The 18,475-nt window shown below is 39.2% G+C and overlaps 1 protein-coding gene across 5 annotated transcripts in view; it reads left to right on the top strand.

The window, feature by feature from the left end:
* The window catches only part of Chrm3 (cholinergic receptor muscarinic 3), a 351,264-nt gene that overhangs the window by 181,299 nt on the left and 151,490 nt on the right, over nucleotides 1–18,475 (top strand). For 3 of the 5 annotated variants that reach the window (XM_021228184.2, XM_021228183.2, XM_040755584.1), the window contains one exon: nucleotides 4,589–4,683. The exons of the other annotated variants lie outside the window; for them this stretch is intronic. The gene's annotated coding sequence lies outside the window, so the exon portion shown is untranslated. The remainder of the gene's footprint in view (nucleotides 1–4,588; nucleotides 4,684–18,475) is intronic. 5 annotated transcript variants of the gene reach the window in all.

Here is an 18,475-nt window from a genome sequence, read left to right as displayed (position 1 = left end):
CATTCCTATTCAAACCACCACTGTTAGAGACTGGGATGCTTTAAGGGACACGACAGAAAGAAGAGTTGGGTAAAGATTTTATTATTTGAAAATGTACTTTTAGATTTCAAAGATTTACAAAACTTTGCTACTTTATCAGTTCTTTAGAGTTTGTTTTGTTTTGAAACATAGTTTCTCTATAATTAGCCTAGGTTGTCCTAAAACAAATACTCAGAATAACATGGACCTTTTGATGCTTTTGCTTCAGCCTCTTGAGCGCTAGAATTACAGGGATGAGCCATCTGCCTGGATCTGGAGTTATTTTAAACTATCACCAGAACAAAACATGTACACACACAGTTACCCATGATCTGAGCTAATGAAAAACATACTTATGCTTTCGGCCACTAGTTCCCTGAGAGTCACATTCCTCATTTCTTCTTTGATTTCCATTTTCTAAGAGTCAGCTCTCTCTTATTTGAAGCTGGAGTTTCATGGAAACTTTTTTTTTCTGATTCTCAACAATCAATTTCCCATCACTGCCATCCTCTATGTAGGACTTTTGATCAGCATTGTCTTAGGAGGACAATAGCCATCTATGTGTGATGCTTTTATTTCATAGATTTTTTTTAAATGCAGAGTGTGTCCTTTTTAGCGAAATGTCTGGACAGCGAAATAACAATTGCTATGCAGAAGTCAATTTCTAGGTTAAAAATGAAACCACTAAGTTGATAATGAGAATCAATTTGCATAGATCTTGCTTTATGTTACCTCCCTGATGTCAGAGAGGGGAAATTGCCTAGGGAATATGTGATTAGTCCAAAAGAGATGGATTCAGTTCGTTTGATAAATATAATTAGCCTTTAAACACCACCTTCATTTAACAAGGAATAATTTGTAGAAGACAAAGGAGGTTTATGCAAATTCTGAGAAGCATTCTGTTTTATGAGCTAGCCCTTCTCTGTACTTATTCAGAGCAGAGATAACTTGACCTTCATATTGAGTGAATAGCTGTATTGAGGGAAGATTATTTCTGTGGAATATCAACACTGCTGGTGGCTCTAGGAAGGATTATAACTGTGAAACAGGTGCTGACGTGAGCATCCACACAGAAATAACCAGAAACAAAGGTTCTTCATTCCTCTGAGGGCAGACAGAAATCCTGGGAGCCAAGCAATTAGCCTCCCAGCACTGAAGGCTGCTTCTCACTCATTCCAAAGGCCAAGTCCATATTTATTTTTCTTTCTTAAATTTTTGCTTCGTCTTTTAGTAAAACTCAGAAGCCACCATTTGCTAAAGAAAGAGGAATCATTACTGGTCCTCAGACTTTACCTTTTGACCCTTGACAATTTTACCTTAAATGTACTCAAAACAGGATCCTTTGGGGGACTGGGAAGAGGGCTTGTCTCAAGAGCACAAGGGGCCTGGCTCAAAAACCTAGAGCCCAGGTAAAAACCCATGATCTTCATAACCCACCTAAAAAAGATGGGTATGATGCCACATGCCTGTACTCCCAGAAGTGGTGAGATGGGGCGTAGAGACAATGTTATCCATGAAGTTCATGGGCCAGCTAGCTCCGGCAAAATTCCAGCCCATTGATAGATCCTATCTTAAACAAAATGCAGAGGGAAATTGAAGCTCCTGATTTTTCTCTGACCTGCACACACACTAACTCACATGCACCCATACAAGACAAGTACATGTGCATTAAAACACACATAAACAGGCACACCCATGCACATGTGCACTCACATCCATTTTGCCCTTCTGGGAGACTGATTTTGGTCATTGTACTGTGCCACTCCAGAGAATTCCTAAACTGGGAGAATGAAAAAATGAAAGCATTTTCATTAGCATTTCCAACTCTGAAGTATTTGGCTAGAGTTCTGAGGATAGCTTGGCATATGCTAGAACTCCATTATTCCAAGTCCCATTTGATCAGTAACCAGACCTGCTGTTGTTGGTTAAATAAGATTTATAGGACTGACAGTGTAGCTCAGTAGGTAGAGTACTTACCTAACATACACAAAGCACTGTATTCGATCTACAGCACCACATAAACTTGGCACTCTGGGATATCTCTTTAATCTTAGCACTCAGGAGATGAAGGCAGAAGGATCAAAATCCTCAATAATAATAAAAATAACAATAGAATTTATGTTGTATGCAAATTGAAACTTGAGGATATTTAATCTCAACTTATAAAATGGTCCACTTAGGTCTTGGAGAAATCAATGTTGCTGAATGATTAAAAGGCACTTCAGTCATAAGGATCAATGTGAATGTCACAGAGTATTACTGTGTGATTGACTTTCACTTGAGAGACTAGAAAACCTTACAGTTGCTATTTAAGAACCAGCAGAAGAAGCTCAGTGGTAGGGCATATACTTAGAATGCATGAGGTCCTAGGTTCCTCAGCAGCTTATATGCAAGCATAAAAACACACACCACACACACACACTGCGTGATAGTTAGTCGGTGTGTGATTTGCACTAGTAAATTACGTTTTGTTTTTAATTTGTCCCTAGTGCAGAGTACCTCCTCTTGTCACTATAGAAACAGCCCCCACCAGAATTCTAATCTGTGCATACCACTTTGAGTGTCTTTGCATGTGTAGAGGGGCCAATTAACAAAGGACTTGGGAAAGTTGTGTGGGATGATGATGGAAATTGGACAGACAGATTAAAAATGGAAGAGAAAACATAAACATCTATAATAATAGTAAAATAAAGTTTTCGTTTGAGAATGACAAAGAGTAAGTGCTCCAAGAGGCCACCCAGGACATCTACTCATGATTTCAGATGTATGTTGGCAATTTATTTAGATTTCTTCAGAGGATTCTTCGTTAGGCAGTCTCTGTTGCTTCCATTATTCAATCTACAAATATTCATTTGCATGCAGAACCCATCCTACCCAAGGAATTTATATTGTTACTATCCAAAAAACATTTGTAGCAATTATTTCCTTTTATTGTATTTTTAACAAAGAATAAAGGGGCTCCTCTGGGAGTTTCCTACTGACACCAAAGTGTATGAAATAACTTGATCAGCCCTGGAAGGAATAAATATTGGAATGATATTCGTTTCTTCTTCCCAGATTCAACCTCTGTAGAAAAATATGAACCAGGTTTCTGAGATAAATGTGCCAAGCACTCAGGAAATTAATGCAGTTTAATATTTGCAATGCAAATCTGCAATTTATATATGGTCTCAAACTGCCTTGTCCTGCTGAGAGTAAGGCAGGTAAACATTGTTCATCTAAATAAAATTGATATTATTGGTGTGGTTTTTATTAAGGTGTTTTCATTCATAACATTTTAGCTACTGGGGTGCAGTCTCTAGTAGCTGTCAGAGAAGCAAAGAACTAGCTCAGAGCAAAGATTTGAGGCAAAGGTTCTGAGTCAGGTACTCAGAATTCTCATCCCAGACACATTTTATTCAATTTTTCTTCTATAAAACAGGGACCATGGGGACTGGTGGGGGGGGAACGGGAGTGGAGGGGAGGGATTGGGAGCTGGGACTGACATGTGAAGCAAGCTTGTTTCTAATTTAAATATATAATAAAAAGCTTTTTAAAAAGGGACCACAATAATTCTGCCTCATACGATTTGTTGAGAGTAGGTAATATGATTCAGGTGAAATGCTTAACACTGAAGGGAAAGCAAGCCAAGCCTTTAAAGAATGAAGACTATTATAATAACACTGTTTTAACGATAATGACAAAAAATTAAATGACTTTGCCACAGAGTCATTAGGGCTGTGCATTCGATTTAAAAAATGATATTTTTTTAAACTAGGAAACAAGGGAAATAAAGAAAACCTTAAAACTCAGCTCCAGGAATACAGACGTTTGTGTAGCACTCACTCAATGATTACCAGTGTTTATTCCAGATTAGTGAGAGGAACTTCTAGTGGTCATTTTCAAAGTCACTGATCAGTACCATGTAAAGATAAAGAGCGCCGAGAGACAAAGGTGGGAGCTCTTGGACCTGGCAGGGAAGACCCACCTACCACATCCACTGAGATGTCTCTTGGCAGCCCAGGCATTTCTTTCTCTGTGGAAGAAGGGGAAGACTCTCGATCTGTTAGTCTTCTAAGAATGATTGCTAAAACAGCTCAAGGAAATTGCTGACTTTCGAATTTACGAGCCTGTCTACAGTTTATAGTTTTGTGGTTTTCCTCTTGTTAAATGAGGTCGTGGGAATAAACAGTTTATAAGATGCTTCCAGTTCTCACAGTTATAAAGTTAGATAGCACCTGTTGACAAAATACCACCCTACTTAAAATCCTCCCTAATTAAATCAAATGCCTACAAAAAATAGGGTAAAGACTATGTGAATTTCTTCTTTGTTCTGTTTTACAAACATCAATAATATTACATCAGGTTATGACATACAAGTGCCTTATCTAGCCACTTGTTCAAATATTATTTAAAACTGATATTTTAATTATGCCAGCCTATAAATAGTAAATAACCTTAAATTTTTCTAATAATCACACTATTTCAAGCATTGTTTTTCCACTTGGTTGTATGGAATTCACATCAGAAAACACAGAGAAAGGGGCTAGAGTGATGGCTCAGCAATTAAGACTACTTGTTATCCTTGCAGAAGACCCGGGTTTGGCTCCAGCACCCACCTTGCAGCTCCCAGCCACGTGTAGCTCCAGTTCCAGAGGATCTGACACCCTCACCTGGTTTCTACAGGTACTACATACACATGGTGCATGGATAAACATGCAAGCAAAACATCCAGACACATAAAAAGTAATCTTTAAAAATGTTTTATTAATAATCAAGAAAAGAATTAAGGTCAGAATTAAATGTGAGCCTTTTGTAAACTGGTAACATAAATTTGAGGTGTGTGGTAATTTTATCCATATTATTTGTAAGGATGTATATATTTTAATTCTTCCTTTAGCCAGTACAGGATTTGAAACAACTACTTTGTAAAATTGTATTGGTTATCTTGACAATATGCATTAGTGCTATGACAAAATACACTAGAAAAATCAACTTATAAAAGAAAAATATTTATCTTGGCTCAAAGTGTCAAAGATTTTAGTAGTCCGTAGTCAATTGGTCCATACAATTGCCCAAAGCTTTAGGGCCATACAAGGCAGAACATTGTAACAGGAAGCACATATCACTACAGTATGAGAAACTCTGTCAAAGGGTCACAGCATTAGGAAGGTTGAGACCCACTGATCTAGAAGGGTGCCCCCACAGGGGAGTGAACGGATGATGAATAGGTGATAGATGATTATGAAAGATAAATAGATGAGTGATAGATAGAAAGAAAGAAAAAAATAAAAGAAAGAAAGAAAGAAAGAAAGAAAGAAAGAAAGAAAGAAAGAAAGAAGACATGGAATCTTTATCCACACTGAAAAGGAAGAGATGGGATAAAACTGACTATAAGCAAGACCTTGGCTGAATCCTGAATTACATAAACAAGTGGAGAGATGTTATTTAGCCAGTGACCACTGTGGCTACAAAGACAACAGTAGCTATTTCCCAAGAGCATTTTTAAAAGATGTTTTTTGAGAGAATAAGAAGTCATTAACATAGACAGTTTCCTCCACAGAATTCAGAGCATCATCCTTTATGACCCATTCTCATTTGGTTGTGTGTATCTTGAATAGTGGTGAAGACCCCAGAAGGTTCTTCCATTTACTCATTTGCTTTTCCAGTGTTTGCTTCCATCAAGTGCTGTGCTTGGCACTGTGGTGAGAGTAGCAAGCAAGAGGGACTAGGAAATTATCCTAGAGAAACTTCCGGCCCAGAGATAAATACAGGCATTATCACATGCCTGCAGACATGTACAGACTATTTGCCTGAAAGCACCAAACCACCATCTTGGCCCTGTAGTGGATGAGCAAGAAAAGACAGCTCTGAGGACCAGAGTGTGTTCCACCCGAATAAACAACTCAGACTCTACCATCTGCAAATTGACTAGGAAATTGCCTGCTGATGTTTTTGTCAGTGCTTGCAGATTTTAATCAGCAGTTTTGTTGAGGTGGTGGTGGTGGTGGTAGTTTCCATGGATATTTAAATGTAACCACTTCTCTTTGTCAATTGTGTTATATTTATTCGTTTTCTTTTATTTTTAGATTATTATGTAGTTACATCTTCCCCCTTCACTTCAAATCCTCCTATATGCTCTTCCTTGCTCTCTTTCAAATTAATGTCCTCATTTTTCATTAATTATTGGTATATGCATATGCAGATAAACATATATAGTCCTAAATATAACCTCTTCAGTCAATATAATGTTACTTATATGCATGTTTTCAGGGCTGACCATTTAGTTTTGGATACCCAGTAGATGTATTCTTCTTTGGATAAGACTATTTCTCCCACTCTGAGTGTTCCTTAGGTGCCTGTATTTCTTGGCATAGGGTTGAGGCCTTGTGTGCTTTCCCTCATCCACTTTGGCATATCTATGATTTTGTCCTTGTGCAGCTCATGTTTAGGCATTCACATTGGTGTAGGTTCTGACATTACTAAGAGACACAATCTCACAGCAAACTCCCTGATCCTCTTTCTGGCTCTTACCATCTTTCTACCCCCTTTCCTGCAATGTTCCCTAAGATTTGGGTGTGGGAGTTGTTTTGTGGATATATCAGTTGAGACTGGGCTCCACAACTATTCATTTTGACTGGTTGTGATTTTCTGTAATGGAGCCCATCCGTTCCAAAGAGAGTTTCCTTGATGAGAGGTAAGAACTACACTAATCTGTTAGTATAAGAACAAATGTTTAGAATGTAGTTAGGGATTATACTATTTTAGTAAAGTGGTAGTTGTAGGTTTTCCTGCAAGATCAATGACTTCACTAGCCCTGGGGAATTGACTAGGTTTTCAGTACCTGTCATGGTTTTTCTTCTTGTCTAGTGGCCCTTAGCTCCAATTACAGAGGTGTTGGTTACCAAGAAGGGAATGTATACTTGCCACTAATGTACCCAGGATGGTTGTGCTTCATGGGTATTGTAGCTATATATGACTGCTGGTTGTTTCTCTCCTTTAGAAGCTTGCAAGACACCTTTGGGTACCATGGAAGCTAGTCCTGAGGGAGGAATTCAAGTCAGTTCCAGCTCAGGGACCTCTGGGCCCTATGTCTGAAGTGCATGGTTTCTTCAAATAGGGACTTAATCTTCCACCTCTCAGGAGCACCCAAGGACAAGAGCAATGGTTTATGTTTCAAAAGTCTCTTAGACAACTGACTAACAACTTAAAAGGGAGCTTCTCATTTCTGGTGTTGGGAGTTTTGTTAGGTAGTCTTTGGCTCTTGGAGGGAACATTGTCAACTGAAATGTAAAAATTTCATTTAAACTATGAATATTTATACAGCAACGTATGTATTATAGGACTTTTTAAGGTAGCTAGTTAATATGATTCCCTATGACTTTTTCAGACATCCTTGCTCTTATTCTATCCTCCTTTTCTATTTATCTCCCTCACATGCCCTAATTAAAGCCCCCCTTTCTTCTGATTTACCTAGTCAGATCACTTGTACCCTGCTATTTCCTTCTCTGTTGCTCCCTTATTCCCCTACCCAGGCAATGGTCCTTTCCAGTGGGTAAATGATACAGAAAGTGGAGGGAGGATGCTCTTTCATAGTTTATCTGATGGTGGAAAAGAATGCCCAGTCTCATTCCCATGCAAAGATCATTAATGAATTTCAAACCTACAGAGCCAAGGCTGTCCTGTCCTGTCTTAAAAGGATTAGGCATTGGATTAAGGGACTTTTCTGTTCCAGCAAAGCTTACAGGAGCTTTCCTGTTTTATTGAGGGAGAATTCTTTTTAATTTGAACAAGATTTATCCTTCCTTTGCTCTCTTACCATAGGATCCGAGACATACCTTACCAATAATTTGATGGCCCAGGTTAAAGTTTTTAGAGGCTACATGTGAGTGTGTGCCTGTGTGCTTGTGCACAGCTCATGCATCTATGCAGGCTGTCTCACTGAACTCAGAGATCAGTTTCCAGCTGGCCTTACAAGCCAGCTTGCTCCAGAGACCACAGTCTCGCTTTGTGAGTGCTGAGGTTACAGTCCAGGCCACCACACCCCCAAGGCATTTACATGAGTGCTGGGGATTTATAGTCCCATCCTCATACTAACATGGCAAGCACTTTAACCAATGAGTCATTCCTTATACACCCCCCTCCTGTATTTAAGTGAAGTCTGCTTCACACCCACCATGGATGCTGTGAGCAGGGTTTTTAATGTTCTCTTTACCTTCAGTCTATCAGGCAGCTCCCAGATGAATAGTGTAAATTCTGTGTTTTGTTTCAACAACACAATAAAGCTTCACTTACCAGGAAGTGACCTCAAGTGCCTAGGAAAAACTAATGCCAAGTAACTCCTGATTTTTATGTTAAAAATAAAATGCCTTTAAATTCTACTTGGAGTTTGTTTTTGGGTTTTTGTTTGTTTGTTTGTTTGTTTGTGTGGAGGGTTGTTTGTTTTGTTTAGGTTTTGTTTTTTTGAGACAAGGTTTCTCTGTATAGCTTTGGAGCTTGTCATGGAACTTACTCTGTAGACCAGGCTGGATTCTAACTCACAGAGATCACCTGCCTCTGCTTCCAGAGTGCTGGGATTAAAGGCATGCGCCACCACAACCCAGCAGTTTCCTTGTTCTTCATGTACATTCGCTTCTAACGTATTTGATTATCTAGTTTTCTAGTTCACAATAGAGAAAGGGCATCAGAGACTGGCAACTTCAAGTTGTCCACAGGGGCAGGAGAAAGTCTAGAACCTAGCAAAGAAAACTGCAGATTAAAAAAAAAATAGTGAGGAGCTAGTTAGGTGGCTCATATGCCAAAAGGCACTTGTCACCAAACCTGATGACCTGAGTTCATTCCCCAGAAACGCATAATGCAGGAGAGAACCTACTCTCACAACTTGTCCTCTGACTTCCACCATGACTCTCATGTATGGTTACAAACACACACAGATAGATAGATAGATAGATAGATAGATAGATAGATAGATAGATAGATAGATAGATTGACTGAATAGGATGGTGGAGATGGCACAATAAGTATATGCCACAAAAACAAGCAGACCTGAATTCAATCCTCAGAACCCACATAAAAGGGACAGGTACTGAGGAAGTAGACAATTAGATATCTTGAGCTCCCTGGTCAGCTAGCCTAACTGAATCAGCAAAGTGCAGGACACATGAGACCTTGTCTCGAAAAACAAAACAAATGACTCCCCATGGAATGACACATGAGGGTGACCTCTGGCCTCCACATGTACACACACACACACACACACACACACACACACACACACACACCATTTACTTGAAGATATGAAACTGAGTATCATAAGCCTAAAGCCAGGATGCTGAGTTTAGAGGCACCAGGCAATTAGGAAAATCTTGAGTCTGTGTTTGCTCCCAGCTACGTGGAACTGTGGGCAACCATAAACCTGCAAGAATCCAGATAAGTGTATAGTACACTTTTTCTGGTTGTTCTAACTCTGGGGTCTTTTATAGTTTTTCTAATTTAGTAATAATAGCATCTGAAAGCAAAAATAGCACTTGCTTAGAATATCTTATTCAAAACAAGCAATTGGATAAATAAAGCGATTGCAACTGAAATTAGTGTCAGAAATCTACTGTAGAACTTGGAACAATTCAAACCAGTGATTTCTTGTCCTCTCTTACAGTGACATTCTGATCTGCTGACCATTTGATGCTGTGTCAAATGAGTCAGGTCTCTCACTTGTGTTTGAATCTATAATGACTGGTTTTCATAGTCAGGTTGCTTCCTGCACCAAACCATGATTGCTCCACACTCATTGCAGTGGGAGAAGAGAGCCTCATCTTGTGTCTCAGCAGAGGAAGTGAACTGAAACCAAGTGATACCAGGAAGAAAACTCCCCATTACATAACAGTTAAGCCTCAGACCAAATGTTACCTCTTAGTTAATAATTCCCAGTTTAATATATTTGAATTTATAGAGGCTTGTACTGCTCAGTTGATCTCAGAGAAAAGTGAGTAGTGTTGACAGCATAAAATATAGAATCCTAAGATGTTTGTACAAACTGGAACATTTGTGTGTCATAATATCCATTGTCTACTAGGGAAGTAGAATTTTATAGTTACTGAAAGAGTGATAAATAATGGAGATGTCCAGAGGATAACTGAATGCTTTAGATGCAAAAGTTGATGAAAACAGAGGAGAACCTGGACCATTTTCTATGTGCATCTTTGAGCTACATCAAATTGTGACACTTAGGGTTTGCAGCCTGGATGAACCATTCTCTCTATTTGATGCTGCCTCTTCTTATCTTACTCATTCACAATCTTCTTGTACATTTTTGCATAATAATTCTGTATATTTTTGCATAATTATCCTGCCCAGAAATAAATTTTTCAGACTATTTATATTTGCTCTATGAGGGAATTTTGAGATATAGGATATCATTTTAGATTTTACTGCATCAGACCAATGACTTATAATCATCAGAAGATATTTTATCATTATTAATGGTTTATTTAATGGAATGCAAAAAAGACTACACATCTTGATGAGAAAAGTATCTTTTATAATCTTGCATGGAAGATGATGCAGAAAATATTACTTGCAAAGGACTTTGAAAATATGAAGACAAAGGTGCTAAAGATTTTCGGTACTGTTTCTCATTTTTATTTATGCCCTTCATCCATGAAGCAGCTTCAAATTAATGCTTATCCCAAATCTCACTTAGTTATTCATTCAAGGAATGACTTGCTGAAAGACAAAACTGCTGCTCTTGTCCCATCCTCTCCTACTAAAGAATCTCCACATGCTATGAAGAGTGTGTTTTAGAATAACTGCAAGAAAGGCATCTGACTGTATTAAAATGATTGATGTAGGTATGAATGGATTTTCATACACCTGCCAATGACTTGATGGAACAGAAATTCAATATAAGTAAACTATTTAAATTCTGTGTTTTCCCTGTATTTGTGCTCACTTAGCACTGGGTAAGTGAATGTTGAATTCTAATTCTCTGTTTACTCACCTTGTGAACTAGACAAAAGGTAAATGTGATTTCATAAAGTAACAGAGACATAGGGGCTTCATCTCAGAAGTATAAAGATGTATAAATATGGCCTCTCCCCTGGGTGAGAGTCCTTCAACAGCAAATATCTTGTGTGTGGTGAAGAAATTGATCGAATTGGGTAATCTCCCCACTGCCCAGCTAAATGGCAGTAGATCTCAGCAATTTGTTTTAGAAATATCACCTGTGGGTAGCTGCTGTTCACATGGTGCCCTATACTCAACCTAGAAGCCTGGGGCTCACTATGCTGGACTCAAGAAAAATGCGTTAGATATAAACCCTTTCTCTTGCCTGTCACCAATCTGGCTTTAGGCTCTAACTACAGCCCAGAAATACCCAAACTAGAAATACAAAAATTCACTAAATAACCTACCAATTTCTCATTTATTATTCAAATGCTACATGGTGACTATACAGAAAATTTGTTATAATTTTAGTGTGTTGTTATGATGTACTTTGTCTTTTCATGGAGCCAAATATTCAGATTTAACTTCAGAGTGCATTGAGGGGAGGAAGGAGGAAAAGACTTGACTTGACCCAATAGGTACATTCCAATAACCCTTTATATTCAGTAGTGGTGCTGGGGGGTGCGTGGGTATGTCCAGAGAAGGATTCTGAGTATCCTACTCTACGGCTTTCTTCCCTATTCCCTATTTCCTTCAGACAGTGTCTCTGACTGAACCTAGAGCTAGGCTGCCAGACAGCTAACCAAGCAATCCTCCTGTCTCCAGCCCTTACAACAAGGATCACTGGTGCACGAGGGTCCTTGTGTGGCTTTTTACATGGATTCTAGGGATTCAAACTCATGTTTGTGCAGCAAACACTCTTACCCACTGAACTCTCTCCAAGCCTCTATTGTTCAGCATGGTTAACAGTTGTGTGCTAAGAGGTAGGCAGAAGACATACTTTGTTCCTCTTCACGTCCCTGGCAGCACTCTGTTCTGTGCCTACGTGCCACACATCTTGGCAAATGCAGAAGTTTGAAGGAGTCAGTGAGTGGTCAGTTATGAGCCCCCTCCCAGCCCAAACAAAAGGTAGCATAGTATGATTATGATGACATGGTAGGAGACACAGTACATTTACAAGAAAATTGTTGTCAGTGCCCTATTGGACTATGAAGGTGGAAATAACAGATATGTAAATTACTCCAAATTTATCTAACATTTTAGGAGTTGTCTTCATGCTTCATAATTTTTTAGTTAACTGAAATTGTTAAATGTCTCAACATTCATGTTTTTAAAATTAGCTCATCTATTAAAAGCGAATCTACTTTAAATTGACATGTCTATTAAAAGAACATTTTCAAAGGAAAAATAACTTTTTACTTTACAATTCCATGAGATCATTTTACAGGAGAACTTAGCTGACAGAATCTCATGTGTGTTTTGGTAAGTTATTACAGTGACTGATGAAAATAAAGAAAAGTACAGCTTAGACTGGGGGATGACTCAACGGGGAAAGTGATTGCTGTGTATATATGAGGCCCTGAGCTCTGGTCCCCAGCACACATGAAAAACCAGTGTGGTAATGAAGGTCTGTAATCCCAGTCCTTCTACATCCAAACAGGAGGCAAAGACCAGAGAATCCCTAGAAGCTGGTGGGCCAGCTCTGGACTGAGCTCTTGAAGTTTAGTTGAAGAGGGAGAAGGGATCATATGAACAAGGGAGGGTCAATACCGTGTTGGGAAAAACCACAGAGACAGCTGACTGGAGTTAGTGGGAGCTAATGGACTATGGAACCTGCATGAGACCAAACTAGACCCTCTGAATGTGAGTGACAATTTCATGACTTGATCTGTTGGGGGTGGGCGGCGGGCTCTGGCAGTGGCACCAAGACCTATTCCAGGGGCATGAGCTAGCTTTTTGGAGCCCATTTCCTATGGTGGGATACTTGCTCAACCTTGATACATGGAGGAGGCTTGGTCCTGCCTCAATTCTGTATGTGAGACTTTGCTGACTCCTCAAGGAAGGCCTTACCCACTTTGAGGAGTGGAGGGGGAAGGGGGATAGGGGCAGGAGGAAGGGAGGGGAGAGGAACTGGGGTTGGTATTTAAAGCCGAAAAACATTTAAATAAAAAAAGAGCTTCTACCAGCAAATTCAGAGCCTGAAGTATCTTGTCCAAGAAATCAGGGAAGCAACAATACAGAGTGTCTCATAGACAAGCACCTAACTCTCAAACCTAAGTTTTTCCAGTGTTTAAAGGAAGTGCTCAGATTTATTAAGTAACGCCAAACCTAAATCATGAAGCTGCAGGGTGAAGGGATCATCAGAACATAGACAGTTCCATCCGGAACACCATGTTTTGTCAAAAGGGCTTATCCAGGATATACAAACACTTTAGCAGAGATGAAATGCATATTTGAAAGCATATGCACAGATACCTTGGGCTGAATTTTTAACTCCATATGAAGTATGCTACTTTGTAGCAAGCTCTTTAATATATCATCTGTTTATTTTACATAGGATTTCATTTTATAGTCATTTATCAAGTGGGAGGGGAGATGAATATGGATGATAAAACTGCTTTTATAAAGAGAGATGCAGCAAAAAAAGGAACAGGTTTTGGGTGCGCCAAATAAATCCCAGCCACAGACCACAAAACACAAGAGACTGAAAAAAAAACTGCAGCCTGCCCTGCCTTCTCATTAAACAAGCTAGAGCAGGTCCACCTTTAGAAGTCTTGGTTTATTCTTGATCAATATATAAAGCTAGTTCACAACAAATAGTAGTTTATATTTCATTTGAACAAATATAAAATTAAGAGATTTTTTTTAAAACTAGAAAAAGGATGGCCATGCTGTGTTTTGGTCATTTGTACACATGCCAGGAAGGAAACACAAATATAGCCTGTCCTCTTTGAGCAGAAATAGCATTTTGAGTACTGAACAAATAGAGGGGTGAGCAGAGTGTTTTTTAAACTGTCCAGGAATGTACCAAATAATCATAAATAATTAACTTCTAAGTTGTATCTTTTAATACCTGTTGGCACATTTAAATTATATAATCTTTTTAATTTATTTTTATTTAAATTAGAAACAAGCATGCTTCACAAGTCAATCCCAGCTCCTGCTCCCTACCCTCCTCCTCTGCCCCCACCAGCCCCCCACCCCAAACTTCCTCTGCTCCCCAGGGAGGATGAGGACCTCCATGGTGAATCCCCAAAGTCTGTCATATCATCCGGGACAGGGCGTAGGCCCTTCCCCATGTATCCAGGCTGAGAGAGCATCCCTCCACATGGAATGGGCTCCCAAAGTCCATTCCTATACCAGGGATAAACCCTGATGTACTACCAGAAGCCCCATAGATTACCGAGGCCTCCTAACTGACATCCACATTCGGGGAGTCTGGATCAGTCCCATGCTGGTCTCAAAGCCATCAGTCTGGGATTCTTGAAGCTCCCCCCTTGTTCAGGTGAGTTGTTTCTGTGGGTTTCACCAGCCCAGTCTTGACCCCTTTGCTCACCACTCTTCCCTCTCTGCAACTGGGTTCCAAGAATTCAGTTCAGTGTGGGTGTCTGCCTCTGCTTCCATCAGTCACTGGATGAAGGCTTTAGGATGGTATTATAGGAGAAGGGCATTTAAGGTAGACTCTCCCCTATTGTTTAGATTGCCAGTTGTCATACTTGCAGAACTCTGGAAATCTCCCTAGCACCAGATCTCTCCTCAAAACTATAATGGCTCCCTCTATTGTGGTATCTCTCAACCGGCTCTCCTCTATTCTTTCCACGACACAACCTTCCTGCTGCCCCATTTCCTCCTTTCCCATCATCTTCTCCCCCTCTCATTCTCTCAGCTCCCTTTCCCCTCCTCCATGCTCCCAATGTGCTCAGGAGATCCCATCCCTTCCCCCACCCCAGTCTCCAGGGTGCCATTCATGTCTCTCTTAGGGTCCTCACGGTTTCCCAGTCTCTCTGGTGGTGTGGATTGTAGGCTGGTAATCCCCTGCTCCATGTCTAAAATCCATATGCAAGTGAATACATACCATTTTTGTCTATTTGTGACTGGATTGCCTTACTTAGGATAGCTTCTTCTAGTGCCATCCATTTTCCTGTGGATTTCAAAATTCCATTGTTTTTTTTTCCGCTGAGTAGTATTCCATTGTGTAAACATACCACATTTTCTCTATACATTCTTCTGTTCAGGGGCATCTATAATGCTTCCAAGTTCTGGCTATTACAAATAATGTTGCTATGAACATAGTTGAACAGATGTCCTTACTGTATGAATGGGCACATTTTGTTATGCCCATTGGGTATATGCCTAAGACTGGAATTACTGGGTCTTGTGGTAGACTGATTCGCATTTTCCTGAGGAATCTCCATACTGATTCCAAAGTGGCTGTACTAGCAGTGTTCCCCTTTCTCCACATTCTCTCCAGCATAAACTGTCATTGGTGTTTTTGATTTTAGACATTCTGACAGAAGTGACATGGTATCTCAGAGTTGTTGTGATTTCCATTTCCCTGGAGGTTAAGGATGTTGAGCACTTTCTTAAGTGTCTGTCAACCATTTTAGACTCCTCTATTGAGAATTCTCTATTTATTTCTGAACCCCACTTTTGAATTGGGTTATTTGGAGTTTTGGAGACTAGCTTCTTGAGTTCTTGGTAAATTTTGGAGATCAGCCCTCTGTCATATGTGGGGTTAGTGAATATCTTTTCCCATTCTGTGGGATGACATTTTGTCTTGTTGACTGTGTCCTTTTCCTTACAGAAGCTTCTCAGTTTCAGGAGGTCCCATTTATTAATTGTTGATCTCAGTGTCTGTGCTAATGGTGTTATGTTCAGGAAGCAGTCTCCTGTACCAATTCGTTCAAGGGCAATTCCCACTTTCTCTTCTAATAGGTGCAGTGTGGTTTGATTTATGTTGAGGTCTTTGATCCATTTGGACTTAAGTTTTGTGCGTGGTGACAGATATGGATCTATCTGCAGTCTTCTACATGCCAGCATCCAGTTGTGCCAGAACCATTTGTTAAAGGTGTTTTTATTTTTCCATTGTGTAGTTTTAGCTTCTTTGTCAAAAATCAGGTATTTGTAGGTGTGTTCAATTCGATTCCATTGGTCTACCTGTCTATTTTTGTGCCAATACCAAGCTGTTTTCAGGACTATAGCTCTGTAATAGAGCTTGAAGTCAGGAATGGTGAACCTCTTTATTGTACAGTGTTGTTTTGGCTACCCTGGGTCTTTTGTTTTTCCATATAAAGTTGAGTATTGTTCTTTCAAGGTCTGTGAAGAATTGTGCCAGTATTTTGATGGGGGTTACATTGAATCTGTAGATTGCTTTTGGCAAGATTGCCATTTTTTACTATGTTGATCCTACCTATCCAGGAGTATGGGAGATCTTTCCATTCTCTGTTTCTTCTTTAGTTTCTTTCATTAAAGACTCGAAGTTCTTGCTATCCAGGTCTTTCACTTGTTTGATTAGCATTACCCCAAGGTATTTTATGTTGTTTGTGGCTATTATGCAGGGTGATGTTTCTCTGATTTCTTTCTCAGCCCATTTATCTTCTGTATATAGTAGGGCTACTTTTTTTTAGTTAATCGTGTGTCTGCCACTTTATTGAAGGTGTTTATCAGCTGTAGGAGTTCCCTGGTAGAGTTTTTTGTATCATTTATGTAAACTATCATATCATCTGCACATAGTGAAAGTTTAACTTCTTCCTTTCCAATTTGTATCCCTTTGATCTCCTTTTGCTGTCTTATTGCCCTAGCTAGAACTTCAAGTACAATATTGAAGAGATATGGAGAGAATGGAAAGCCATGTCTTGTTCCTGATTTTAGTGGAATCGCGTTGAGTTTCTCCCCATTTAGTTTTATATTGACTGTTGGTTTACTTCATATTGTTTTTATTATGTTCAGGTATGTTCCTGTTATCCCTGATACCTCCAGGACCTTTATCATGAAGGAGTGTTGGATTTTGTCAAAAGCTTTTTCAGCATCTATTGAGATGTGGTTTTTCTTTTGCAGTTTATTTATATGGTGAATTACATTGATAGATTTTCCTATGTTGAACCGTGTCTGCATCCCTGTGATGAAACCTATTTGATTATGGTGGGTGATTTATCTGATGTGTTCTTGGATCCCATTTGCCAGTATTTTAATGAGTATTTTTGCATCAATGTTCATGAGGGATATTGGTCTGTAGTTCTCTTTCTTAGTTGTGTCTTTGTGTGGCTTGGGTACCAACGTAATTGTAGCCTTGTGAAAAGAGTTTGACAATGACCCCTCTGTTTCTATTGTGTGGAACAGTTTGAGGAATACTGGTATTAGCTCTTCTTTGAATTTCTGGTAGAATTCTGCAGTGAAACCATCTGGCTTATTTTGGTTGGTAGACTTGTGATGACTACTTCTATTTCCTTAGGGGTTATAGGTCTATTTAAATTGATTGTCTGTTCTTGATTTAATTTGGTAAGTGAAAACCATTCCAGAAAATTGTCCATTTCCTTTAAATTTTCGAATTTTGTGGGGTACAGGTATTCAAAGTATGGCCTGATGATTCTCTTGATTTCCTCACTGTCCGTTGTTATATCCCCCTTTTCATTTCTGATTTTGTTAATTACCATGCCCTCTCTCTGCCTTTTGGTTAGTTTGAATATAGGTTTGTCTATCTTACTGATTTTCTCAAAGAATTAACTCTTTGTTTCATTGATTCCCTGTATTGTTTCCCTAGCTTCTACTTTCAGCCCTCAATTTGATTGTTTCCTGGTTTCTACTCCTCCAAAATGAAGTTTTCTTCTTTTGGTTCTGGAGCTTTAAGTTGTGCTGTTCATTCTCTAGTGTGACTATTCTCCAGTTTCTTCATGTGGGCACTTAGTGCTATGAACTTTCCTTTAAGCACTGCTTTCAAAGTGTCCCATAGGTTTGGGTGTGTTGTGTCTTCATTCTCATTGAATTCTAGGAAGTCTTTAATTTCTTTTTTTATTTCTTACTTGACCTAGGAATGGTGCAATTGTGCATTGTTTAATTTCCATGAGTTTGTAGGGTTTCTACAATTTGTGTTGCTGTTGAATTCTAACTTTAAAGCATGGTGATATTATAGGATACCGGGGTTATTTAAATTTTTTGTATCTGTTGAGGTTTGCTATTTTACCAAGTAAGTGGTCGATTTTAGGGAAGGTCCCATGTAGTGCTGAGAAGAAGGTTTATTCTTCTGTTTTTGGATGGAATGTTCCATAGATGTCTGTCAATACCAGTTGGGTCATAACTGTTGTTAGTTCCTTTGATTCTTTGCTAAGTTTCTGTCTGGTGGTCCTGTCTAGTTGTGAGAGTGGGGTGTTGAAGTCTCCCACTATAAGTGTGTGGCTTTTAATGTGTCATTTGAGTTTTAGTAATATTTTTACAAATGTGGGTGCCATTGTGTTTAGTGCATAGATGATCAGAATTGAGACTTCATCCTGATGGATTTTTCCTGTGATGAATATAAAATGACCTTCTTTATCTCTTTTGA

Source organism: Mesocricetus auratus, unplaced genomic scaffold (assembly GCF_017639785.1).
Source record: "Mesocricetus auratus isolate SY011 unplaced genomic scaffold, BCM_Maur_2.0 Super-Scaffold_100013, whole genome shotgun sequence".
NCBI classification, from domain to species: Eukaryota; Metazoa; Chordata; class Mammalia; order Rodentia; family Cricetidae; genus Mesocricetus; species Mesocricetus auratus.
This window is presented reverse-complemented; position numbering and strand designations above follow the sequence as displayed.